The sequence below is a fragment of the Sphaeramia orbicularis genome, chromosome 1 (assembly GCF_902148855.1).
Source record: "Sphaeramia orbicularis chromosome 1, fSphaOr1.1, whole genome shotgun sequence".
Classification (NCBI taxonomy): Eukaryota; Metazoa; Chordata; class Actinopteri; order Kurtiformes; family Apogonidae; genus Sphaeramia; species Sphaeramia orbicularis.
In genome coordinates, this window is record NC_043957.1 from 7,381,291 (window position 1) to 7,408,686 (window position 27,396).

At 41.9% G+C, this 27,396-nt stretch overlaps 1 long non-coding RNA gene and 1 pseudogene across 1 annotated transcript; both read right to left on the minus strand.

Annotated features, from left to right (window-relative positions):
* Positions 1–718: 718 nt before the first annotated feature.
* Positions 719–2,550, minus strand: LOC115415607 (uncharacterized). The gene is made up of 2 exons (XR_003934885.1): positions 2,297–2,550; positions 719–1,038 (listed from the first exon to the last, which is right to left on the minus strand). It is a non-coding gene; the product is annotated as an uncharacterized LOC115415607 (long non-coding RNA).
* A 4,091-nt stretch (positions 2,551–6,641) lies between these two features.
* The window catches only part of LOC115434979 (E3 ubiquitin-protein ligase DTX4-like), a 30,396-nt pseudogene continuing 9,641 nt past the window's right edge, over positions 6,642–27,396 (minus strand).

Here is a 27,396-nt window from a genome sequence, read left to right on the forward strand (position 1 = left end):
AACATAATGTCCACATGCTGATCAGGATCTTCTTCTGGATCCGAGAACTAACAGAAAATTTAACATGGGCTCTTATGGGGAAAAAATTACAATCGTCTTTTTCTCCCAAACTCCAGTTCTGATTGACTTCAAACTTGGTATACAGCTTCTGTATGATGATGTCAACACAAGGTATTGAAATTATTTCGATTCGGATCTGATTCTGGATTTGGTGCGACTTTGAAAAATTTTCCCATTATAAGAGATAGGAAGTGGATTGATCCAATAAATCAGTATCAATGATATCAGCTTGGAATTTACATTTTTTACAGATCTGATTGGAATATGACCAAAACATGGGCTATTTCTGTAAAATAATAAATACACATAACTGGGTGATAATAAATGGCATCTGGATACATTTCATTTCGAAGCTACAGGGCCATTGGTCCTATTTTTTTCTTTTTTTTTGCACTGAAATTAAGTATCTGAATTGTTTGTCTCTGAATTCAGCTATGTTCATAAATTCAGAATTAAAAAAATCAGGTGCAAAAATTCAGATACTTAATTTCAGTGCAAAAAAAAAAAAAATCAGTGCTAGAAATTCAATGGCTTTCATAATTCAGAATCTGATGACACAGATACTTCCACAGTTGTACCACACAACTCCCAGTTTCCATTGTCCAATAATAACCCTGTCCACCATGAACAGAAAATGTCTTTAAAAAAGCCACACAGGTGGGTTTCATTCATTCTTTATTTGTTTGTATTAATCATTCATACTCCAGCAGGTACTTTTTTGCTCTATTTACACTTTGCTTTCTCTGTCTGTGTGTCGGATGTTCTGTCTCTTGTACGTTGCCTGCATGTCACACAGACGTTTCAGTTCCCCCACAGGCATTTGGAAGGAGACACTCATGGAAAACTCTACCTTCAGTAGGAAATGGAAACCAACAATGGAAGGAAGTGCAGTTTAGGAAAAACATGGCTTTAAACACAACATAGGATAAAGAAAAAGCACTGACACCAACAGCGTCCTCTAATCAAGATGTCAACGACCTCTATGAGAGTAAATCTGTGTCATCAGATTTAGAATTATAAAAAGACATTGAATTTGTAGTGCTGATTTTTTTTGCACTGAAATTAAGTATCTGAATTTTTTTTGCATTGAAATTAAGTATCTGAATTATTTTTGCACTGAAATTAAGTACACTGAACAAAAATATAAATGCAACACTTGTTTTTGCTTCCATTTTTCATGAGCTGAACTCAATCTAAAACTTTTTCTATGTACACAAAAGGCCTATTTCTCTCAAATATCATTCAGAAATGTGTCTAAATCTGTGTTAGTGAGCACTTCTCCTTTGTCCTTTGCTGAGATAATCCATCCACCTCACAGGTGTGGCAGATCAAGATGCTGATTAGACAGCAGGATTATTGCGCAGGTGTGCCTTAGGCTGGCCACAATAAAAGGCCACTCTAAAATGTGCACTTTTACTGTATTGGGTGGTCCAGGGGGGTCAGAAAACCAGTCAGTATTTGGTGTGACCACCATTTTCCTCACACAGTCTTCTTCATGAATTCTCTGAAACACCTTTGGAGATGGTTTATGGTAGACAAATGAACATTCAATTCACAGGCAAAAGCTCTGGTGGAGATTCCTGAAGTCAGCATGACCATTGCATATTCCCTCAAAACTTGTAACATCTGTGGCATTGTGCTGTGTGATAAAAGTGCACATTTTAGAGTGGCCTTTTATTGTGGCCAGCCTAAGTCACACCTGTGCAATAATCATGCTGTCTAATCAGCATCTGGATCTGCCACACCTGTGAAGTGGATGGATTATCTCAGCAAAAAAGAAGTGTTCACTAACACACTTTAGACAGATTTGTGAACAATATTTGAGAGAAATAAACCTTTGTGTACACAGAAAAAGTTTTAGATCTTTGAGTTCAGCTCATGACAAATGGGAGCAAAAACAAGTGTTGCATTTATTTTAGTTCAGTGTATCTGGATTTTTTAGCAATGAAATAAAATATCTGGATTTTTTTTTTTTTTTTTCACTGAAATTAAGTATCTGATTTTTTTTTTTTTTTGTACTGAAATGAGGTATCTGAATTGTTTGTCTCTGAAATCAACTATGTTTATGAATTTAGAAGTAAAAAAATTCAGACGCAATAAATTCAGATGCAAACATTCAGGTGCAAAAAATTCAGATACTTAATTTCAGTGCAAAAAAAAAAAAAAAAAATCAGTGCTACAAATTCAATGTCTTTTATAATTCAAAATCTGATGACACAGATTTACTTCTATAGACCACTGTCTCCCAGAAGGACGTAGAATTTATCACACTCAAATCAAGGTAATGCTAATTCATAAAATGACTTTTTAATGTTTGCTTCACTTTTCAGAATGAAACCCCAATGTTTGAATGACACAATTAAAAAAAAAAAAAAAACAACTTTCAAAACAAGGGACAAATGTTTTATCATTGTGCAGCATTACTACCACAGCCAACTGTGATTGACACCAGTTTGAACAGAATTATTTCCACTCAGCCGCCTGCACTTCAACCACTGGGACAGAAAAGGAGGATCCAAAGGTCCATTCCAGAGCAGAACATTTGGACACATGGTATTGGGATTATTCACCTACAAACACACTCACAGAAGTCTACCAGCAGATTCCTTTTCCAAAGAAAAGAGCGTACAGATCAGACTGTACACAGTTCAAAAAGACGTATCTTAGAATACTGTCTTTGCATAACAATGGAAACAAATGAAAAGTCAAAGTAAAAAAACAAATGTACAAAGTGAAACAAATGTAAACTATGATAAGTGTCAAAAAGAAATGCTATTTAAAGCATTATATAACTGCCTCAAACCCCCACCCCCCCACCCCCGGGATATGTGTGGAACTTTACAGTTGGCCCTGGGGGAAAAAATTAAAGACTAAAGACTTAGCCAATTATGCTACGAGGCTGACAAGATTTTACATGTATAAAAAAAAAGCCAAATGGTAAAAGGAGTTACCATAGTGACCACCATCAACATCATCATCATCATCATGTGGGATAGGATGATGTAATATTCATGAACCAGACATGTACTCTGCACTGTTGGTAGTATACACAGTACTACACAGTACCTGTCAGTACACACACACACACACAGGGTTTTGTACGACAGTGTTCCAGGGTCAGACTCAGACCGGACCCACATGGAAGCTCCTTCCAAACAGGTGTGACTGTTACTGATCCCAGTAGAATTAAACTGGACAGTACAGACTCCATCAGAATCCAAAAGGAAGGGTTTGTTCAAGGCTTTGCAGAATGAAAAGGAGACCATCTGAGACCGCCTGAGCCAGTTCTGCTGACCCCAGGGGGGCCACTCTCTGCTCTAATGCAGTCTCTCATGGCTTTCTTTCCTTCCATGCAAACCCAAACTCAGAGGTCAAAGGTTAAAGCCATGGGTTTGGTTTTTGCAGACCCAGCTGTAAATATTCCTGTGGTTAACTGTGCACAAAGACAAACCCCACCTCAGTTTGTCCTGTGGTTTGTGATAAAACACAGTGATGTACAAACTTCCCCCTCCTCTATTATTGTTGTCCTGTGTTTGGTGGCCATGTCCGTACTCTGTCTGTCTACTGCAGCTCTGCTAACCCCACCCCAAACTAACTGACCCTACCCCTTCCCCAAACCCTATCCCTTCCCTAACCCCTGACCCGAACTAACCCCAACTTGTCTAAAACTCTACCCAATCTGAGGGTCTCTGGGCATCAGATGGATCCTCAGGCTCTCAGGCCTCATTTACTGCTCAGATGTTCCTTTTAGTGTCTGGCTGCGTAGATCCCTTACAAAATTAGAGAACGAATATTTCTTTTTGATAACGCCCATTGCCCAACGCAATACAGAAGTAACCATGGAGGTCACTGAAGGCAGCATTTGATTTTTCATGAATAAGCTGAGGTTCTTTAAGGGTCATGTCAGTTCTGACACTGCAGCCTTCTTCATTTGAAACAGACGATTGGTCTGCTCCAGGTTTAATGTGTGTACAAACGTCACCCAAAATGCATCAAGAGAGTAAAAGCTGTAGATGAACTGATGACTGTTCCGACCTGTGTCTGGTTTAAGACAGAATATTATGGAAGTAAATCGGTCATCAGATTTTGAATTATAAAAGACAATGAATTTGTAGCACTGAATTTTTTTGCACTGAAATTAAGTATCTGAATTTTTTTTTGCACTGAAATTAAGTATCTGAATTTTTTTTTGCACTGAAATTAAGTATCTGAATTTTTTTTTTGCACTGAAATTAAGTATCTGAATTTTTTTTGCACTGAAAATAAGTATCTGAATTGTTTGTCTCTGAATTCAACTATGTTCATAAATTTACAGGGTGGGGAAGCAAAATTTACAATATTTTGAGGCAGGGATTGAAAGACAGTGTATGACCAATTAGTTTATTGAAAGTCATGAGAATTTATTTGCCACAAGAAAATGTACATCATAGAAAATGTTTTTATTCTATGTGTCCTCCTTCTTTCTCATTAACTGCCTTCACACACTTCCTGAAACTTGCAAAGTGTTCCTCAAATATTCGGGTGACAACTTCTCCCATTCTTCTTTAATAGTATCTTTAAGAAAGTCGACATTGCTGGGTGATGTTCTATTGGTAGCATGTTCTAAAACACCCCAAATAGCAGAATCCAGAGGGTTTAGATCTGGGCTGGAAGGCGGCCATAAACATGATTCCCAAAAATTGCTAAAGTTGGATTTGTTGCTGTTGTCAACAAGTGTTTTGGTGTTCTTGTGTAACATTTTAACTTCAAATCATATTTTACTGCATTTCTAATGGTCTTGTTGTCTAACTCAAGTTCATTTGCCATTTTTCTCATGGATTTGGTTGGATCCTTTAGGATTTTGGATTTGAGAGCTTTAATAAAAGTTTTGGTACATTTTTTGTTGTTTCCTCCACTTCCAGGCTTTCTCCTAATAGTTTTGCTCATAGTCATTCTCTTCTTTCCATTATAAACAGTCTTTATGGACACTCCAACTATTTTTGAAATCTCCTTTGGTGTGACGAGTGCATTCAGCAAATCACACACTCTTTGACGTTTGCTTTCCTGATTACTCATATGGGCAAAAGTTTCTGAAAATGTATGGATAATAGTGTTAGGTATGATTATGACATCAATATATGTTTGGTTTCAAAACAACTGACATAGTGTCTGCTGAGAAAAAACAACTAAATGTTCATTGTAAATTTTGCTTCCCCACCCTGTAGAATAAAAAAAATTCAGATCCAAACATTCAGGTGCAAAAATTCAGATGCAAAAAATTCAGATAATTTCAGTGCAAAAAAAAAAAAAAAAAATCAGTGCTAGAAATTCAATGGCTTTTATAATTCAAAATCTGATGACACAGATTTACTTCCATAGGATATGGAAGTGGACTCAACCCAGGACTGCAAAGACCACATTATGTGCAATGTCCACTATTCACACCGTTATGAAAAACAAAAAAAAAAATAGACAGATCACATATGAGCAACAGATCTGCTTTGACACACTGTGAATGTAGCCTTTGTTTTTGGCATTAAGCACTGACGGTGAGGCTTTAAGGTCAAGAATCACCACTTCAGCACTTAATTCCACAACTGTCTTCATTTTTTTTTGTTTATTCACATACACTCACTTTTGTTACTGGTGCCCCGCTGTAAACAGAAAAATACAGCATTTACATCCAAATAAACCATGTCAGCCATTAAAAGGGAAAAAAAATAAAATACAAATAAAGTAAATACTGGTACCTGTAATATCAAGGGTTAACTTTGACCACAGTGGCTCAACTATAAGACGTCAAAAAGGCCTCAATGAAGAGGCCGTCGTTTGGTCTTTTGTCATTTTTCGCACACATTATGAACAAACCTAACGTACCGAAAGAAATCCAGTCAATGCTCAGATGCAAAAGAATGGGATGATGGTGCAACAGGTGGAGAACCAGCATTAACATTTGGATTCAGAGGTTTCACTGAGCACATACACCACCAGGGGGAGCAAGAGCAGCAGACAAAGCAGACACAAGCAGGAGACCGAGGCAACACACTCCTGCTGCCTCCTCTGGAGTACCACTGAAGTACTGCTGAAGTATGCCTGAAGTACCGCTAATGTACCACTGAAATACTGCTGAAGAACCACTGGAGCACCACTGAAGTACTGCTGAAGTAGCACTGAAGTACTGCTGAAGTAGCACTGGAGTACCACTGAAGTACTGCCAAAGTAGCACTGGAGTACCACTGAAGTACTGCTGAAGTAGCACTGAAGTACTGCTGAAGTAGCACTGGAGTACCACTGAAGTACTGCTGAAGTAGCACTGGAGTACCACTGAAGTACTGCTGAAGTAGCACTGAAGTACTGCTGAAGTACCACTGAAGTACCGCTGAAGCAGCACTGAAGTACTGCTAATGTACCACTGAAGTATGCCTGACATACGCCTGAAATATGCCTAAAGTACCACTAATGTACCGCTGAAGTACTGCTGAAGTTGGTTGTACTCTACTCCAGCTCTACGCTACATTCCCAAACCTTCTTTCTTCTTTCTCTCTTTCTTCTGGTTTTTCCTCTCCTGCTTTCAAAGCCATCGTACATCTCTTCTCTCTTGGTTCTTTCTCACCCAGTTTGAACTGAACTGCTCTAACATTTCCCATCTTATTTCCCCTCTTTCTCACAGTAAAGTCAACTTGTTTTGGTTCTAAATATTAGTACCGACTCACTCTCCCTTGTGGACATTTAGTACCTGTAGTTAAAGCTAACCTCTGTTCCTCTGCTGCTGCTGCTTCCACCAGCTCCCTTCCACATTTGTTTACGTGTCGGCTGATGTTTGAACCGGCAGCAGTGACTCAATAATCGACTCCTTGAAAAGTGGTTATCCCCACAAAATTAAAATTAAAAGAAAAGAACAAAAACCAATGTCCTCTACAAGCCCAAACGTCCCTTTGCACCTCCTGGAAGTGCTGGAGGAATCTGGTCCTGATGCTCCTTTTGTCTTCCACCACCATCACGTCTTCTTCTCCGCTCTGCTTCATGCCAGTCATGCCTCTTTTTCTCTGCTTCTCTTCTCTGGTCCTGTCACTTTTCCGTCAGTCCGTCGTCCTCTGTGATGCCCTGAGCTCGGAGCTCTTCCAGGACGTTGTCCAGGTGTCCAGGGTCAGGGAAGCCGTGGCCCGTCAGGTTTGAGCCGAACTCTGTCTTATGGTGGACCTATGGCGTGGAAAACAAGCCGTTTAATTTCACTCACACAAAAAAGTGGCGAACGGTGGTGGAAGTACGCAGGACCTGAAGTGGAAGTGTGACAGCAGGAGGTACTCCAAAGTATTGTGTAGTAAAACAGTCCCTGTCTATTTTTACTGTTCTATCTGAGGATTGGCTGTTATTATTTGTGTGTGTTACATTTGACTGATGGACATGTTTAAGGTGGAGCTCATCTGAGCTACTGGTAGTTTGACCGACTACATATGCCGCGGTTTCCACTACATTATCGGTCAGAAGTTTTAGAACACCCCAATTTTTCCAGTTTTGTATTGATATTCACGCAGTTCAAGTCCAATGAACAGCTTGAAATTGTACAAAGGTAAACTGTGAACTACCAGAGGTAAGAAAAAAGGTAAGGTTAAACAAAACTGAAAATAATGTACATTTCAGAATTATACAAAACAGCCAACAAGAAAAAGCAGTTCTGCAGCAATGGAGGTTGATTAAGCCTCGAAAGTTGGTGCTACCAATTCCTACAGGTGTCCCAATGGTTGTGAATTCCTTCCAACCCCCTGTGTCTGCAGACAAGTAGTGTTGGAACACACTTTGGTACCATACTGTTGGGAGCATTATTTGAACAGTACTGGACAGCAGAAAGCAGGGTGTTTACCTCTGGCAGTTCACTGCTGACCTTTGTACCATTTCAAGCTGTTCATTGGACTTGAACTGCTTGAATTTTGATAAAAAACTGGAAAAATTGGGGTGTTCTAAACTTTTGACTGGTAGTGTACGTGGTATCGGCTCGACTTGACTCGGCCTTTTTGCGTTTCCATTATGAAAAAGGACCTGGAATCTGGTACTAGTTTTTTGGCATCACCTCCGCCGAGGTTCCAGGACTGGGGACCAGATACTAAAAGGTGTAAACACTGCAGACCACTGATTGGTCAGAGTTGTCTCTGTGACCCGCCGTTTTACAAAAAACAGATGCGGAAGTTGACAGTAAATATAGCGATAGGTGAATCCACATGATGACAGTCTGTAAAACAGGGGTCACCAATCCTAGTCCTCGAGGGCCGGAATCCTGCATGTTTTAGATGTATCCCTCTTCCAACACAATTGATTCAAATGCTAAGCCTATCATCAAGCTCTGCAGAAGCCTGATAATGACCGTCACATGTGCTGGAAGAGGGAAACATCTAAAACATGCAGGATACCGGCCCTCGAGGACCAGGATTGGTGACCCCTGCTGTAAAACTACACCATGGTCGGTTGAGGAGGTTCAGACGTAAAAATTCAGCATGGGCTTCACGAGACAGCATGCAACAAGCGAATTTATCAGCGACTGAGCAGACGACACGGAAGTAACGCACCACATCACTATGACGACCAGGTACTGTAAAGTTGGTAGTATCCTGTAATGGAAATGGTCTCCAGGAATAGGACCTGGTACCATAGTCGTATCGAGCAGAGTTAGTTCCACGTAGTGGAAAAGCAGCATTATACTACAACATTACCACCATCATCACTGTCCTGTGAGAACTAAGCATCCCTAATAAGATACACCTCGTCCTTCAGTTTTTTTCACTTTCAAGACCAACAAATTAGTGGTTTCACTGAAAACCAAGGAGAACTGTAATGTGTAAACTAACTACAACGGTCAGACAAACCTAGTAGAGGAAAGAGAACAGTATCTGTCTTTCAGATTCTGTGGAGTAGAGGAACAAAGTCACATCGAATGGGGAAACTCAGTTGAAGGAGATGTAGTCGACCTCAAACATGCATTTCAGTTGCGCACTTGACAGAAATGGGGACTGGTACTTGTGACTTGAATTTGAGTCGCCACTAAGTTGCACATACCATGCTGTGTTCAAAGCAGAACCATGGGCACGGAGCACACATGAACCCCATTATAGACCTGAGACTGGACTTTGACTCAAAAACTTGTGAGCATCTCTGGTACTTTAAATATTCCGCTGCTGTGTTATATTCATTTTGAGCCCCAGTTAGTGTCTTGTCCTGGTGGGAGCACCTCATTCCAGATGACGGTGTCCGACTCTCCTGTAGTGCTGGAAGTACCGACTGAGAAGATCAACCTCCGGTCCCACGCCACCAGTAACAGTCTCAGCACCTGACGTACAACCAACACAGATGTATGTGAAAATCTCTTTGGAACATTTTTCAAAATGGACGTACACAGCTGACGGTTATCTCTGACGGGGGGCGGGGGTTACCTTGCGTCCTTTCTCACTGTCGGGGAGGTAGCAGTGTCGGGGGAAGCCTCTGGCCGTGTAGGGCTTCCCGGGGTTCGGATGCTCTGGTCCCTAATCAAAGGGAGGGAGGCGCAGAGTTTACATTCATTTCTGTGGGCATTAATGTTTGACTGAATGGAACTTCGAGCAACAAAATCTAAACAAGTGTGTGGATTTCTTCTGAGCACCTGAATGCCTGGTGGGATGTTGTAGATGATGCGTATGGTTTTGCAGTCAGGATGCCCAGGTAGAGAATGGGGGATGACGTGATACTCCATTTTCCCTGCTGGTTGATTTCCTGTCTTCACGCCATAGATGGTTTTACATGTGGGACATTGGAGACTGAAAGGCAACAAATATATATTGTCAGCGAAAAACCATCAAACCTTGAGGAAAACAATGTTCAAAACAAAGACAACTTGAAGTTTTTGCATTTACAGTGTTGTATTTCACAGTGAATTCCAATTGTTTTGATGTGCTAAATTACAATATCAGAATGGTTAATAAAATCCATCTTCTAATATCTTTCCCGGGACTTTTCCAAGATTGATCCCAGAAATTTTAATACTGATTAAAACCACAAGCGGTATGAAGGACCTCGCCCGACCACCCCACGCGACCGCCAAGGCCACCGACAGTGAGAGGATGCCGTACTGCGAGATACACACAGTTTTATACTTATGAAAATGAACGCTTCATCACAGGCTCGTCACAGCCACCACACCCAACATTTGATCAAAAATGCCGCTGATAACTTTTGATCACACGTGTGTAGGTGATTTTCACCAAGTTTGTTCCAAATTGGATGTAAACCCTAGGACGAGATGATGAAAGTATGAGGGTGGGATTTTATAGGTCCACACTTCCTCCCAAAATAGCCGACTTCCTGTTGGGTTGAGCGCGGGGCCATAATGTAATTTTTTTTTACTTGTCCTACCATGGGCTACATCTTTACCAAGTTTCATGTTTGTACGATGAAAAAAATTTGGGGAGGGCTCCCATCCACGTAATGTATTTTGATTTTTGAGGGGGCGCTACTGAGTCATTTTGTGATATTTTTTTTTGGCGGCTTCATACAAAAAAAATTTTCGCCGGGCTTGAATTTTTGGTCAAATAAAATTGACTTTTTGTTAACGTTAAGGGGGTCAAATATGTGTTCAAAGTGGCCAGGAAAAATGATAATAATACTAGAAAAGCACTCAGAGTGCAGACCTCCGTCAAGGCAGATCAACCCCCCCCACCCAATCATTACCAAAATTTAATCATTTTTTCCTTGTGCCAGTATCAACACTTCCTGAAAATTTCCTGAAAATCTGTCCATAACTTTTTGAGTTATCCTGCTAACAAACAAACAAACAAACCCTGGCAAAAACATAACCTCCTTGGCGGAGGTAATTTAAGCCATCATTTCAAATCAATACATTAACTGCTGACTTTTTAGCGTTCTGCAGAAATGTTCAAAAATGTGCCTACCTACTGACTTTCTCAGACCAGAGTAACAACAGTGTCTGTGTGAAAACACGAACCCACCTGCCATCCTTGTTGCCATTGTTATACATGGCCACCAGGCACTGGAAATGGTACTGGTGTCCACACTGTGCAAGACGTCCAACCGACTCAGCCCTGGAAACAGGTCCCACACCGGGACCTTTGTATCCAGATGGACCCACCAACGGTTCCATACAGATGGTACAGTCCTAGGAAAGAAAAGGCATGGAAGGAATCACTGTCAACAGCCACTCTTACGCAGAGATCCCAGAAAAAAAAGGCCACGGCCACCTTCGTGCCCACTGCAGTTGGTTTCATTCCAGCCCAGCTTCGGGCCTGGTATGGCCGGCTTCATGCCCAGAGGTGTTCCTTTTACACAGCAAATCGTGATCCCACCTTATTCACAGCTCTGTTACTACCTCCAGAGGCGTTACAAAGCCGTGATAAAGGTGGGACCAAACGATTCCACCATTTCCTTTACACAGACATTCCAGGTTAAAGGTAAAATATTCCTGCAACGGAAGTGCTGCGTAAAAGGGGCTAACATGTTCTCTCTTTCTGTAAATCTTATAATATGAAGCCAACTTCATGAAAAACAAGTATCAAAGTGTCATACCTCCTCTGGGGGACTTTTGACTTTCTGTAGATATTTCTTTACAACCTCCTCGGGAGTTTTTCCTGCACACAGATACAACAAACAAGTGGACAGATGAAAGTCTGCATGTATGTAAGCCCTGTGTGGGCTGATAACGCACGTATGAACCATATGAGGTCAGTGCTGCTGGTTGTTGGCTTAGGGGTTTGGGGATAGGGTTAGTCGTTGGCTCCCACCTTTACGAGCCTGTTTTTTGGTTAGGGTCAGGGTTAGTCATTGGCTCCCACCTTTACAAGCCTGTTGCTTGGTTAGGGTCAGGGTTAGGGTTAGTCGTTGGCTCCCACCTTTACGAGCCTGTTTCTTGGTGGTCTTCCTGCAGCAGTGGCCAAAGCCCGGTACAGGTTTGATGTCACTCTTGCTGACAGGTGGAGGATGCAGCACCAGTTTGGGAGGCCTGGTCAGACAAACGGGCAGAGCTGCAGCACTCATCAGGATGCCTGTGATCCCTGAACACACAAACGCAGCCTGGTTAGCGGACTGTGCTAAAAAGGACTTCAAATGGACTCACCAAAACCTCCTCAAACAACTGAAAAAGAAGGCAGAGTTTACAAATGCTACGTTTCCAGTACGTGGAACCTGCTTGACTCGACTCTGGTACCAGGTCCTATTCCTGGAGACCGTTTCCATTACAGGATACTACTGACTTTAGAGTACCTGGATGTCATAGCGATGCGGTGCGTTACTTCCATGTCGTCTGCTCAGATTTGCTGATAAACTCACTTGTTGCGTGTTGTCTCGTCAAGCCCATGTTGAATTTTTACGTCGGCCACCAAAGGCTAAATCTCCACTGACCATGGTGTAGTTTTACAGGCTGTCATCATGTGTATTAACCTACCGCTATATTTACTGTCAACTTCCGCATCTGTTTTTTGGAAAACGGCAGGTCACAGAGACAACTCTGACCAATCAGAGGTCTGCAGTGTTTACACGTCACCTTTTAGTATCTGGTTCCCAGTCCTGGAACCTCGGCGGAGGTGATACCAAAAAACTAGTACCGGGTACCAGATTCCAGGTCCTTTTTCGTAATGGAAACGCTAAAAGGCCAAGTCGAGTCAAGTCGATTTGAGTTAAGCTGGTACCACATAGTAGAAACGCAGCATAATACCCTGTCCCGTTGCACAGCACTTTGCCCCTCCTGCTCACTGATACACTGTACACCCAGAGATTAATGTTGAGTCTTCACTTTCAATCTTTTTGAACACTTAAAGATTTTGTGAAAAATGCAAAAATTGACAGAAAGGCACATGTGTGTGAAATTTGTGAAAAAGCATGTGTGTGAAATTTGATAAGAATGGGCTGAATATGAGCTGTGACAGTGGTCTGACTGCTGCTCTGGGTTGACTATGTTCAGTGTCTTCTGTCCCTTTGGTTCTGTGTCCACTATTGACACATTCAGAATCCAAACCACAATAATAAAACCCTAATGAAAGACTCCTAGCTGTGGACGTGTGTCCTCTGGTTGAGTGGGTTCTTACCAAGGTTACCATTAACGAAAACTAACGAAATGACGAAAACTAGAATGGTAAAAACATTTTCATTAACTGAAATAATTAAAAACTATAATTAAAAAAAAAAAAAACATAACTAACTGAAATTGTATTGTGTGCTTACAAACTAACTAAAACGTATAAAAATCATGGATAAAATTCCCTTCATTTTTGTCTCTGTCAACGTCGGATTGATACGAAATGGATTTATTTCCCTCAAGCAATTTTATCTAGCGGCACTATACGATATTTAACAGTCCGTCACTTGTGTTCACTTGTGGTTTCCAGTCGTCTTCTGGTCCCCACTCTCACCTGGAAACATGGAGACTAAAGTTGGGAGAAAGCAGCAGAGTCCTGTCTGGGATTTATTTGAATACGACGGAGAAGAAGAGTAAAGATACGACAAAACTAAAATTAATACTAAAACTAAACTAAAACTAAGCATTTAGAAAAAAAATGAAAACTAATAAAAACTAGCAAACCTGCTCTAAAAACTAATTAAAACTAACTGAATTAGAGAAAAAAAAAGTTTGAACTAAATAAAACTAAACTAGAATGAAAAATCCCAAACTATTAGAACCTTGGTTCTTACCAGCCAGTGCAGGGTGAACAGGACTGGATCCATTCAGGTTCTTTACTGGGACGGTGGGAACGCTGCAAAAAGAACAACAAACGATTTCATTGAGTGTTTTTCCAGAATTCCAACAAGTCACCGACGGTATGAAGGTGCAGTCGACTGGTCTCACTTTGACAAACTGAGGACTGTCATTGATGCAAAGAAAAACTATCCACTGATGCACACAAATGTTCTGAAGACACACCGAAGCAGCCTGTGATCCGTTCCTCTGTGTCGTACGTATCTGTCCACGTATCCGGACTGGACTGTCAGTGGGTGAGTGTATAAATGACCCCCCCCCCCCGTCAGCCTGTGGGCTAATCCACAGACTTTCCATCTGCTCACAGCCATGTACGTCACAGCTGCTCACTCTGGATTACCTGCTTGGTTATAAAGCTCATCATCATTATCATCATCATCATCAACACACCCACACATTCAACTTCAGATCAGCATTTATACACTAGGACAGAGGTCGCCTTGACCCAAAATATTCCATCACACATTTTTTTTTTTAAACATGATGGAAAATTTTGAAGGCCATCCGTCATTTTGACGGATTAAAAAACTGAGGGTAATCTACCAAAGAAAGGTTCCATACAACACTGAACAGAACCCGGACCAGGATCACTGGTCTGTTCATAACAGCATCCTACCTTTGACCAGGACATGTCTTTAGAATTCTACTCCAAACACCTAGTTAAAAACTGTTTCTTCCAACTATGCAACATCTCCAAACTCAGATCTATGGTGTCCATCAATGAGCTCGAGATGATTGTTCACGCTTTTGTGTCTTCTGGCTTAGACTACTGCAACAGCCTGTTCACATGCTTAAACAAGGAGCTGGCCCGTCTACAGTTTGTCCAGAACTCTGCTGCAGGCTCCTGACCCACAACAGGAGAACCCACATCACTCCCATTCTTAAATCTCTCCACTGGCTCCCTGTTCTATATCGTCTTCATTTCAAAATTCTTGTGCTAACTTTCCGGGCCCTACATGGCCAGGCCCCTGCATACATTGCTTCCCTGATCCAGCCCTACAGCTGGGCTCGTAGCTTGAGGTCTTCAGGAACACCTGCTGATGGTTCCACACACCTGTTTTAGCACACGCGGTGACAGGTTTTAAAGCTGTGGCACCACGTCTATGGAATGACCTGCCTCTACATCTACGGTCCATGGACTCTGTAGAGAGCTTTAAGAAACACCTCCAAACCCTCCTGTTCAAAAAGGCTTTTCAGTCTCCCACCTGACCCAGGGCCACCACAAACTGATTACACTCTATGTATTCATCATAAAGTACTCCATGTGTCGTCCCCCACCCCCCCCAGTCTCTCTATATCTCTATCGCTCTCTCTTTTCTCCTCCTTTACTCTCTTCTTTAACCCCAACTGGTCAAGGCAGAGAGCCATCCTTCAGGAGTCTGGGTCTGCTCGAGGTTTCCGCCCGTTAAAGGGAAGTTTTTCCTTCCACTGTCACCAATCACAAGTGTTTGCTCCTGAAGGATTCTGCTGGGTCTCTGTAAACTTAATTGATTCTGATTTGAATTGATAAAGCACTTTGTGACTCTGTCTGTGAAAAGTGCTCTACAAATAAAATTTACTTACTTACTTACCTGTATAGAACCTACAGTGCCTGTGTGTGTGTGTGTGTGGTATATATATATATATATATATATATATATATATATATATATATAAAAATGATTTATTGATTACACTGGTATGCACATTTTTGGAAATTGTCTGCTTCCGAGATAAAATTGGCTAAATCTTATCTCTTTTGATAAGATGAACTGGAAAACAAATGATTAAACTGCTGACTGGCTAATGCTTCCAATATATTTAATGACACAGTTTGATCATGTACGTACATGAACAGAAATGTTGCGATGGACAGAATCCTTCTATCTGAAGTGTCCAGTGTTACCCTGGGAACCATTAAACTGAAGAAGTCTCATGACTTATTGGAACTAAATGTAATGAAAATATAAACTGAAACATCCCTTAAACCACAGTTGTTCAGTCTGTGCGTGGTGCTGTTTGGTTTGGCTCTGGTCTCTTATTTGTGTTGTTTCCATAGTTTGGCTCCATCTCTGGTTCCTCAGGTCAAAAATATGAGACCATTGGATCCAAGTGTCACTCACTGACACTGATAAAAGCTGACATATGACTCAGATCACTGCTGGCTGTGGTTTATCCAGTGGAACAGAGTGTAGAATCCACTGGTTCAGTGGAACAGAGTGTAGAATACACTGGGTTCCAACCTGTTTTACTACCGACTCCATTTTAACATCACACATTTCTGTGACAGTCAATCCCAAACTGTGGTTGTGAAACTGAAGCACTGTGGTTCTGTTTCTCTGTGGTTCTGTTTCTCTGTTAAATGTTCATTGTGGTCAGGTTCAGATGCTGCAGCTCTTTCATAATTCATAGTTTGAGTTCTCGTTTCTTCAGTATTAATTGTCAGCCTTGTAAATCCAAGGTGGACTGACTGTACATATCCTGACCAAGGAAAATCTAGTTCTCCCTTTGTGCAGTAATCTACACCTGGATTTACTGCTCCGTCCACAATAATATACATTATATAGACTAAATGTTGTCTAGCATTAACCTGGATTTGAAACAGAGGATAGAAAACTATTACAGGATCAAAAACTAATTAATTTTAGCAAAAAAAAAAAAAAAAAAAATCGCCATTTTGAATGTCTGGGGTCAGCAGAAATTTGTGATGTTAAAATGGGGTCACGAGCCAAAAAAGGTTGGAAACCACTGCCCTAACCCTAACCCATTCATCATGTCAGTCATATCATCTACCTGTGTGAATGTCTGAAAAGATTCCTGTAAAAACCTACTGTTATTCAGTCCTATTCACAACAGCGTTGGCTGGCGTTACAACATGACTGAGCTCATGTTTCAATTCCAAAAATATTCCAGCATTTGTTCAGATTAATGCATTAAAGGAGTTTCAGATTCTAAAGTCTTCATACAGTTTGATTCACCAGCTGAATGCTGGCTATAAATAAATATGTGTGTCAGCTGATGACGGCAGGAAACCACCTGTATTAGATCTGTGACGACCATGTGACCTCACACACACTAAGCACCTGTTGCCAGTGACTAGATCTGTTGATGTTGACTGGGGCTGCTGTGTTAGCAGGAAGCATCTTACAACGGGAGGTAGGGTTAGGGTTAGGTAGAAGAGCAACCAGTGGGATGAGTCAGCTGGGATCCTGGATAAGCTCCACACAGCTCAGTAACACACTGTCCAAGTGCCCCACTGATGGACAACCCTAACCCCACTGATGGACACATGACAACCCCATCCCTAACCCCACTGACGGACACATGACAACCAGAACCCCAACACCAACCCTAACCCTAACCCTGTTCCTAACCCTAACCCTGTTCCTGCAAAAGAAGAAAAAGAAGAAGATGAAAAAGAAGAAAGAATCAAGAAGAAAAAGCAAGAAGAATTACTTGGCTTGGGCCTAAAAAGAGGAGAAGCCTGAGAGCTTTAGGGCTGGGATGACCCCTCCCCTTCTGCTGGGGGAGGGTCTCTTAACCTCCCACGACCCCAGCTCCTCCCTCCTCCTGGATCACACAGTCCTTCCCTGGAGCCCAGATGGACATCAGCTGGACCATTGACACACCACACAATAACACACACCCACACAAAGACCCACAACCTCACACACACTCACACACAGTCACACAAAGACCAACACAACTGGTTTTCCCACTTTCCCATGTGTTTCTTCACTAATTTATGGATCAACCCTTCAATGGGACATCCAGCGGGTTGTGACGTGCACTTTTCCAGGCCTGTGTTCAACAAACAAGACACTTTAAAAACCCTTGATGCAAATTCATGCAGCGGACAAACAGACGGGAAGGAACCCAAACACAAACACAACACTGTGTGGTCAGTCTGTCTGCTTTAGGACACAAACACACAGATTCAACAGGACTTCCAACAGTTCAGTCATAGTAGAGATGGACCTGTATGTTTTTATCCACAACTAAGACCAAACCCCTAAGCCTAACCCAAACACCAAACCCCAACCCAAACACCAAACCCCTAACCCAAACACCAAACACCAACCCAAACACCAAACCCCTAGCCCTAACCCTCTAACCCACAGGTGCCAAACATGTGGCCCGGGGGCCAAATCCGGCCCGCCAAAGGGTCCAGTTAGGCCCTTGGGATTAATTTGTGAGATGCAAAAATAGATATTAAGAAATTAACAATCACTTTGGTTCAGGTTCCACATTCAGACCAATTCAATCTCCAGTGGGTCAGACCAGTAAAGTTCTATCATAATAATCTATAAATACTCACAACTCCAAATTTTTCTCTTTGTAAATGTAAATATTTTCATGTATTTACACTAAAACAAAGTGTAATTTCAAAAAAATGTGAATAATCTGAACAAATGTGAAGAACCTGAAATGTCTTAAGAAAAATTAGTGCAATTTTAACAATATTCAGCCTTATACTAAATGTTGTGTGTATTGTAGACCCGCTGTGATCTGTACGTTATAATGAACATGTGGAAATGATAAACTGAGGCAGAATATTATTAAAATTACACTTATTCTTTCAGTTGTCCAAGTAATTCACATTGTTTGAAAGGACAGTTTGTAGATGTAAACATTTTCATTGTTTAATTTTACTTTTTCACTGTAAAATACGGAGAAAAGTTTGGAGTTGACATTATTTACATATATTATGTTATTATTTTAGTGGTTCGGCCCACTGCAGATCAAATTTAGCTGAATGTGGTCTCTGAACTAAAATGAGTTTGAAACCCCTGCTCTAACTCTAACCCTCTAACTCTCTACCCCTCTACCCTCTAACCCTCCAACCCTCTAAGTCTAACTCTCTAACTCTGGTTTTTCTTCACCACACTGTGATCAGTTTGCTGACTTGGAACAGTTTGCTGACTTGTTCCTTTGTCCCCCCCCCCCATCACCACCACCCATTCATTCCCATCTGCCCCCCTGCTCCATCTTGGGTCCTGTCTGGGTCTGAGACTCTGCACACATATCTTCAAACCCCCCCCCCGACATCGTCTGGGAGTAATAACAATGACTGAACCAGTGTCATTGTCTCCATCAGCCCTTTCACACACCAGTCACATTATGAATATGACATCTGGATCAGTTATTATGCTGATCAAAACTATGTTAGGGACTAAAACTATCACCAAACAAACACTTATTTTAGTTTTACTAAGTGTGCTTTATGTGAAATTGTACACCTTGTCAATCAAATCAATCAAATTTTATTTATATAGCGCCAAATCATAAACATAAAGTTATCTCATGACACTTTACATATCGAGTTGGTCAAAACCAGACTTTAAACTCTAAGCTTATTATGTCTATAATGCCATTTTCGTCTTGTTTTTTTCTTTTCCAAATATTTTAAACCACAAATAACTGTCTGGTTTGTCTACATACTAAAATATCAAAACAGTGAAAACAAAACTATGTGTACAATTATAAACTAAAACTTCCAGAATTAAAGGCCAAACCAAAACAATCAAAACTTACTGAATTAACTAAGACAACTGGGTGGTTCAACATAAGAGTGTTAGCAATAAAGAGAGAGAAATGTAACCTTAAGCCAAAAAAACAAGAGTCAGAACTAATAAAAATCAACAGACTACGAAGTAACAGAAGTAGAAGAAAAAATATTGAAGGGAAAGTCTTCAGAAGGATTCGTGAACAGAGAGGGGGAGGAGAAGGCTCAGCTTTGTGCTGCTAATGTGGTTACCGTGGCGACCGACAATGAAGTTTAGAGGGGCCCGATCTGCTGAGACGCCACGGCAAGGGGGGGGGGGGGCAGGGAACAGCAAATCTACCAAACAGTTGGAGCATGGTTTGTCCAAAAGTCCCATTGTCTGTGTTTCTAAACTGAAACAGAAAAAAAACAACCCTGGCTGTAGTTCGACTCACTGACGTATGACGGCATCGGAAACCTTTTGTTTTCTTTGAGAATCAACATTTTCTACAGGACACTATTGTAATGGCAAGTACACATATATTCCATATAAGTTTACATATATTCTATATTTCATATAAGATTGTTTGAATTTGTCTGTATTATATGAGACTTGTTAGACAAAATGCTCATATTGTACTTTGTGTTTTGTCGAATGATGACACCTGTGTGGAGGAGAGGTGCTTTCTCACAGACATTTATCATGGTCACCTTATCTCTTTCCTGTACTCCCAGACACCAGCCCGACAACTTTTTTAACTAGTTTTCTTATAAGAGACAAAGACTTAGTGTAATTTTTGTACATTTGTGCAGACAGCTTGCTCTGTACGATCTGTACCTGGAGCTCTAATTAAAATTGCACTAAAAAGACACTGATAGTCTAAATGACCATTTTATTTTGAGGATGAATGAGCAGAGAATTTTTTTTCCATAACACTATATAACAAAATACTCCCACAAATGTGGGCCATTGATTGCAAACAAGATTTGTTCATTTGCACTAGGGATACACCAATACCACTTTTTTTCCAGACGAGTACAAGTACGAGTACTTATATTTGAGTACTTGCCGATACCGAGTACCGATACTAGTCCTAATAATCCCATTCCAGTTGTTAGTTCCTTTTGTAAATGTGCTTTATTGTTGTTGTCATTAGTCTGACTGGAACAAAGTGTGCTACTGACATTTAATGTGTTGGAATGAGCGTTTGTCAATTAATCCACCAGGGGGCACCACTCTGAATTAACCATCTGGACAAATACCACGAAGAAGAGTAAAGTTTCATGAAGAAGAAAGTCAGTAATAACAAACATGGAGTCGACAGAGGTAACACTAATCTGATACTAATATTGCAGCGTTTTCTCTGGTAAGGTTTAAAAGCTTAGTTTCAGCAGGTAGAGAAAAGAGAAATGAGCCATAAGTTGGTTTTACTTCTGCTGGCGGCGGTCCGCACGCTCCGTACCTCCATAGTATTATCAGTAGGATGGAAACCGGCCCTGCTCTGGGTAGTTGTCCTAAATGTGTCAGTAGTTTTCTTCTAACTCACACAGTGGCTCTTTGAACAGATCCTCTACCTCCACCGCTGGTATTCTCCATCTGGGTGCTCATCCGCCAGCACCTGGAAAATGGATGGAATGTACGCAGAGGATGGACAGAACGCTGCGTCCGTATCTGTCTGAGTCTTTAACGCTACTTGCAGTCAGTGTTACTTTTATCACTGTCATTTATTTGGTTAAATCTCCACACTCTTCACGCTCCCCACACATTATTCCTCCTCCTCGTAGCTGCTGCACTGAACTGTGAATGTCACACGGCCGTAAGTGGTATCAGTGCAGTTGTATCGGATTACTTTTGCGAGTACAAGTACACACACTGAGTATTGGAGCCAATGCCCGATACTGGTATCGGATTGGTGCATCCTTAATTTGCACACACAAAAAGTAATTTTCCTAATAAATTCATTCAAGACCATGTTGCAAAAATTAGTACACCCCAATGAAAGTCTTAGGAGCAAAGCTAGACTTTAAACTCCAAAATTATAAAGAACAGGAATTCAATCACAGGTGAGTCTAATTACTCATTAAACAGGTGTCAAACAGACAGCTGACTATAAAAAGGTAGTGCTTCACAAAGAAAACCCCATTCCATTTAATGTGATCAGCCATGGCACCACATGGAAGAGAAATGGCACAAGACCTGAGAAAGAAAATAGTTTCTTTACACAAAGGTGAAGGCTACAAGAAGATCAGCAAAGCTATAGTCATCAGTCCGAATACTGTAGCAAAAGTGATCCGAAAATTTAACAAAGATGGAACTTCAACAGAAGTTAACACCTCGACAGGAGCGTCTTCTGATGAGAAGGGTTGAAGAAAATGGCCATGCAAGTTCACTGCAGTTAGCTAAAGAGGTAGAAAGCCAAACTGGGGTGACTGTTTCCCATGACGCAATATGGCGCGTCCACTGTGTCCCTGTGTGTCCCAGTGTATCCCACTGTGTCCCTGTGTGTCCCACTGTGTCCTGATGTGTCCCTGTGTATCCCACTGTGTCCCTGTGTGTCCCACTGTGTCCCGTCTGTCCCACTGTGTCCTGATGTGTCTTGTGTGTCCCAGTGTGCCCTGTGTGTCCCACTGTCTTCCAGTGTGTCCTGTGTGTCCCACTGTGTTCTAGTGTGTCCCTGTGTGTTCTGCCTGTGGTGGAGGATTTCTACTCACCCTGATGCTATGAGTGCTCTGGACTGGGCCATGGCGATCCGCTGTAGCGCTGGTCTACTCAGCCCTGCTAAGCTAGATCTCTGTGGTAAAGGGGCGTGGCACATTGTTGCCGTGGACAATGATGAGTGCTGTGGCTTCATCACCACGGGCGACGGAGATGGCACTGGAGAAGGAGGCGTGGTCACGCTGCTGGCGGGGGTAATTAATGTGGCAGTTGGCACCGACTCACCGGCTGACAAGGAGGAGTGTTTGGCTGAAAGAGGCGGAGGGTTGACACCAGGGTTGGATGATGGCGGCTGAGGGGGCGGGAGGGACGGGGGAGGCGGCCTGTTGGAAGACGAGCTGATACCCAGGGAGGAGGTGCCAGCGGTGAGGGCGGCCAGCGACTGAGCAAAGAGCTGTGCGTTCCTTCTGGGAGAGGCGGTGTTTTTAGAGATGGCTAGGCCGTGCGGCAGCGTTTGGTAGTAGTTGGAGTTGGAGTTGGAGTTCTGCTGCTGCCCTCGTCCCAGAGTGGCCGACTTAGACGGACTCGCGGAGCTAGAAGGCGTGGCTACGGCGTTCTTGGGCCTCTGCATGGTTAATGAGCGTCTGCCCAGAGTCTGCAGCCCTGCTCCTCCGCCACCTCCTCCTCCTGTGGTGGTCTTCACACTGAGGACCAGCATGCACTGCTGGCAGGAACAGGGCTGGCCAAGTCCACTAACTGACCCCCCCATTGGGGTAGATGGCGTTCCCACTCCCAAGGTGGCACCGGACACTCCAACACCAAGCAGGGCTCCAGTGAGGCCTCCCCCTCCTGCGCCTCCTTTGGTAAAGGCAGAGGTCCGGACACTAAAGGGTAGGCCATGTCTGCACGCCTCTGGATCCTCCGACACCTCTGGCTCTGTCTGTTGACCTGCAGCAGCACATCACACAAAACCTCCTCAAGTCTCATCAAATAAATCGATCCAGATACAAAATGGGATTCTGCTGAGATTGTCTGCCAGTAGAACCTATGCCACGTTTCCACTATGTAGTATCAACTCAACTCGACTTGGCCTTTTTGCGTTTCCATTACGAAAAAGGACCTGGAATCTGGTACCCTGTACTAGTTTTTTGGTATCACCTCTGCTGAAGTTCCAGGACTGGGGACCAGATACTAAAAGGTGACGTGTAAACACTGCAGACCACTGATTGGTCAGACAGTTGTCTCTGTGACCGGCCGTTTTAAAAAAAAAAAAAAACACAGATGCAGGAGTTTACAGTAAACATAGCGGTAGGTTAATCCACATGATGACAGTCTTCAAAACTATACCATTAGTCAGGAGATTCAGTCTTTGGTGGCCAACATAAAAATTCAGCATGAGTTTGATGAGCAAACACACAACAAGCGAGTTTATCAGCAACTCTGAGCAGACGACACAGAAGTAACGTGCCGCATTGCTATGATGTCCAGGTACTGTAAAGTCGGTAGTATCCTGTAATGGAAACGGTCTCCAGGAATAGGACCTGGTACCAGAGTTGCGTCGAGTCGAGCCGGTTCCACGTAGTGGAAATGCGGCACTAGATTCATGGAATACTGCACATACCTGTGTCATGTTCTGATAATCGATGAGGTAGCAGAAGCCGAGCGGTGTGAGGTCCAGGCACGTCTGCTGGCGGTTGTGAGCGCTCTCGATGGCGATGGCCACTCCATGTCGTAGGGCGTCCACGTGCCTGCGTCGTTCTCCCATTCCCACTGCCAACCCTGACCCGGGGCTGACGCTGGGTCAAAAAACTCCTCCGCACAGGACGGATGGTTCCTGAAAATAAAATGGGAAGGTCACCACCAAGAATTAGGAACTCTACTGTACGTGGGCTCAGGATAAATGTCATGTGGTGGTGTGTGTGGAAGTGCCTTTGCCTAACATTAGTGCAGGTCTGCTTGTGACCATGTGCACAATACAATATAATACAATACAGTACAATAACCAGAAGTAGGGATGCACCGATCCCATACCAGTATTGCGCATTGGCTCCGATACTCAGTGTGTGTACTCGTATTCGTACTCATAAAAGTAACCCAATACAACCCACCGATACCACTTACGGCCGTGTGACATTCCCAGTTCAGTGCAGCAGGTACGAGGAGGAGGAATAATGTGTGTGGAGTGTGAAGAGTGTGGAGATTGAACCAAATAAATGACGGTGATAAAAGTAATGCTGACTGCAAGTAACATTAAAGACTCAGACAGAAACGGACGCAGTGTTCTGTCTGTCCTCTGCGTACATTCCATCCGTTTTCCAGGTGCTGGTGGATGAGTACCCAGACGGAGAATACCAGCGGAACTGTGGAGGTAGAGAATCTGTTCAAAGAGCCACTGTGTGAGTTAGAGAAAAACTACTGACACATTTAGGACAACTACCCAGAGCTGGGCCGGTTTCCATCCTACTGATAATACTATGGAGGTACGAAGCGCTGCAGACCGCTGCCAGCGGAAGTAAAAACCAAACTTATGGCTCACTTATCTTTTCTTTTCCTGCTGAAACTAAGCTTTTAAACCTTACCAGTGAAAACGCTGCAACATTAGTATCACATTAGTGTTACCTCTGTCGTCTCCATGTTTGTTATTACTGACTTTCTTCTCTCTAAAAACTTTCTTCTTCTTTGTGGTATTTGTCCAGTATGGTTCATTCAGAGTGGCGCTCTGGTGGATTAATTGACAAACGCTCATTCCAACACATTAAATGTCAGTAGCAGCACTTTGTTCCAGTCAGACTAATGACAACGACAATAAAGCACATTTACAAAAAGGAACTAACACTGGAATGGGATTATTAAGGACTCTTATTGGTACTCAGTATCAGCAAGTACACAAATGTAAGTACTTGTACTCGGTCTGGAAAAAGTGGTATTGGACGCTTCCCTAACCAGAATATCAGAGCTCTTATGAGGACAATGAAACATAATGCTCCTCTGTTCAATGATCAAGGTTCACTACGTTTTAAATGGTCTAACTGAAGTTTAACAAGTGAAAAAGTAGGTGGAGCTGACTAATACCCTCTGCCCTGTCACACAACACTGGGCCCCACTCCTGCTCACTAATACCCTGCCAACCAAGGGATTCATTAGTCATAATTTTCAATCTTTCAAAAACTTTTCAAAAAAATGTGTAAAAAATTTTTTTTTAAATTTATCAAAAGGCATATGTAAAGATGTGTGTGAAATTTGAAAAGGTCGTGACAAAATTCCTCAGATGCCCGAGTTCCCTCCCGACTCTGAATGTAAACACATGGTTTATGGTGGATGGAACTAAGAAACTTGTTCACCGAAATGCAAGAGATTCAGCTGAGTAACGACAGGACAGACTTACAGATTCATGATAATGAGGATATGACTGAGGTTTGACAGAACTGGATGAAAAATTGGTCACAAAAGTCTCCTGCACCTTTAATCTGATGAACCAGGCTCTGACTCCATTATTAATGCTTTAAAATCAAATAAACAAAACTTGCAAATTGTTGCTGCATTGGAAGTTTGGTTTTGTAGTGACAACGCATTGCTACTGTCCATCCATTACCCTACATCAACAAATCTTTTTTATTTGTAACATCACCACTCGTTGATTAGTAAATGCTTAAAACATAGTACTAATGACACAGCCTAACAATGTTTCACCACAGCAGCGAAGCAGCCTTATACGTGTCCCAGTGGTGCATTTGAGGGCGTGATCTTAAGAGATTACACACAAAACACCTACAGAGCTAATGTCAGGCTTTTCTGGGGACAAAGATAGGTTGTCCTCTATGAGATTACAACTCTTGGTTTGACTTAGAGGTCAAACACAGGACATAGATAAAAACATTTAACTACACACAAAATACAATAATGCCATTTGTCACTCTCAACACCCACATCTCTTGGTCTCCTGGTTTATTCATACATTCACAAAGAAATGTCCCTTTAGGGATCAATACGGCTTTGCATCAATCCTTTTATTGTTCACATAATGGAACGAGCATTTCTTCCCTTCTTAGGAACACCTTCATTGCTGTGGTTTACTATGGAAGTAAATCTGTGTCATCAGATTTGAATTATAAAGACATTGAATTGTAGTACTGAAATTTTTTTCGCACTGAAATTAAGTATCTGGATTTTTTTTTTGCACTGAAATTAAGAATTTGAACTTTTTTTGCACTGAAATGAAGTATTTGAATTTTGTTTGCACTGAAATAAGTATCTGAATTGTTTGTCACTGAATTCAACTATGTTCATAAATTTCAATTTAAAAAATTCAGATGCAAACATTCAGATACTTAATTTCAGTGCAAAAAAAAAAAATCAGTGCTAGAACTTCAATGGCTTTTATAGTTCAAAATCTGATGACACAGATTTACTTCCATAGTTTTCAGCCAGCTGCCATCATAACTACTTGTCCCTGTTGATTCTTACTTCTTAACAATATCTGTAATGATTAATTGCAAAACTTACAACCCCAAATAAAAAGTTAACACTGAAGTGGACCAGCGGGTCCACTTCAATGACCAGCGGGGTTCCTGTCCACACATCCCCCCGGCTGTGTTGGCCAACAGGTCACACTGACATGCTGGGTGTGGGTGCAGGAAACAGCGGACTGAGGCTCCGTCTGCAGCCGCTAGCACCAAGCTGCTAACATTAGCCATGGAGCTTAAAGGTGCGGGAGACTTTGGTGACCAATTTTTCATCCAATCTGTCAAACCTCAGTTATATCCTCAGTATCACTAATCTGTAAGTCTGTCTGTCATTACTCACCTGAATCTCTTGCATTACGGTGAACAGTTTCTTAGTTCCACCACCAGAAACAAAACTGTGCTTACAACTGAGCTGGGAGGGAACTCGGGCATCGTGGATTTTGTCGCGACTTGCATTGTGGGAAGCGAAGGCTCATGCAGCCGCCTGACAGCGGCAGCTGGAACAGACACGACGAGGAAACGGCAGGAGCTCCCTTCCCCCTATGCATATTCCTCCAGCCCAGGGCTCTCAAACTCATGTTCTTTCAGGGGCCACATTCAATTTGATCTCCAGTGGGTCAGACTAGTAAAATAATAAATCGTAACCTGTAAATTAATGACAACTCCAAATTTTTCCTTTTTGTTTAGTGGGAAAAAAAACCCATTAAATTATGAAAATACTTACTTTTATAAACTATCCAAAAAAAAACTGAAAAAAATGAGTTTAAATAAAACTTAGGAAAATTTAGTGCAATTTAACAATATTCTGCCTCCACTTCTCATTTCTCCATGTGCATTATGGATCAGATCTACAAGACACTAAACACTGAGGAACAGGCAGAAAAGAGTTCAATTGTGCTAAATTTTCTTTAGACATTTCAGGTTGTTCATATTTGTTTCAGGTTATTCACATTTATTGTTACAGGCTAGTTTGTAAATGGAAATATTTTCATAATTTAATGTTATTTTTTGCGCTAAAACAAACCAAAAAAATGAAATTGTTAATTCT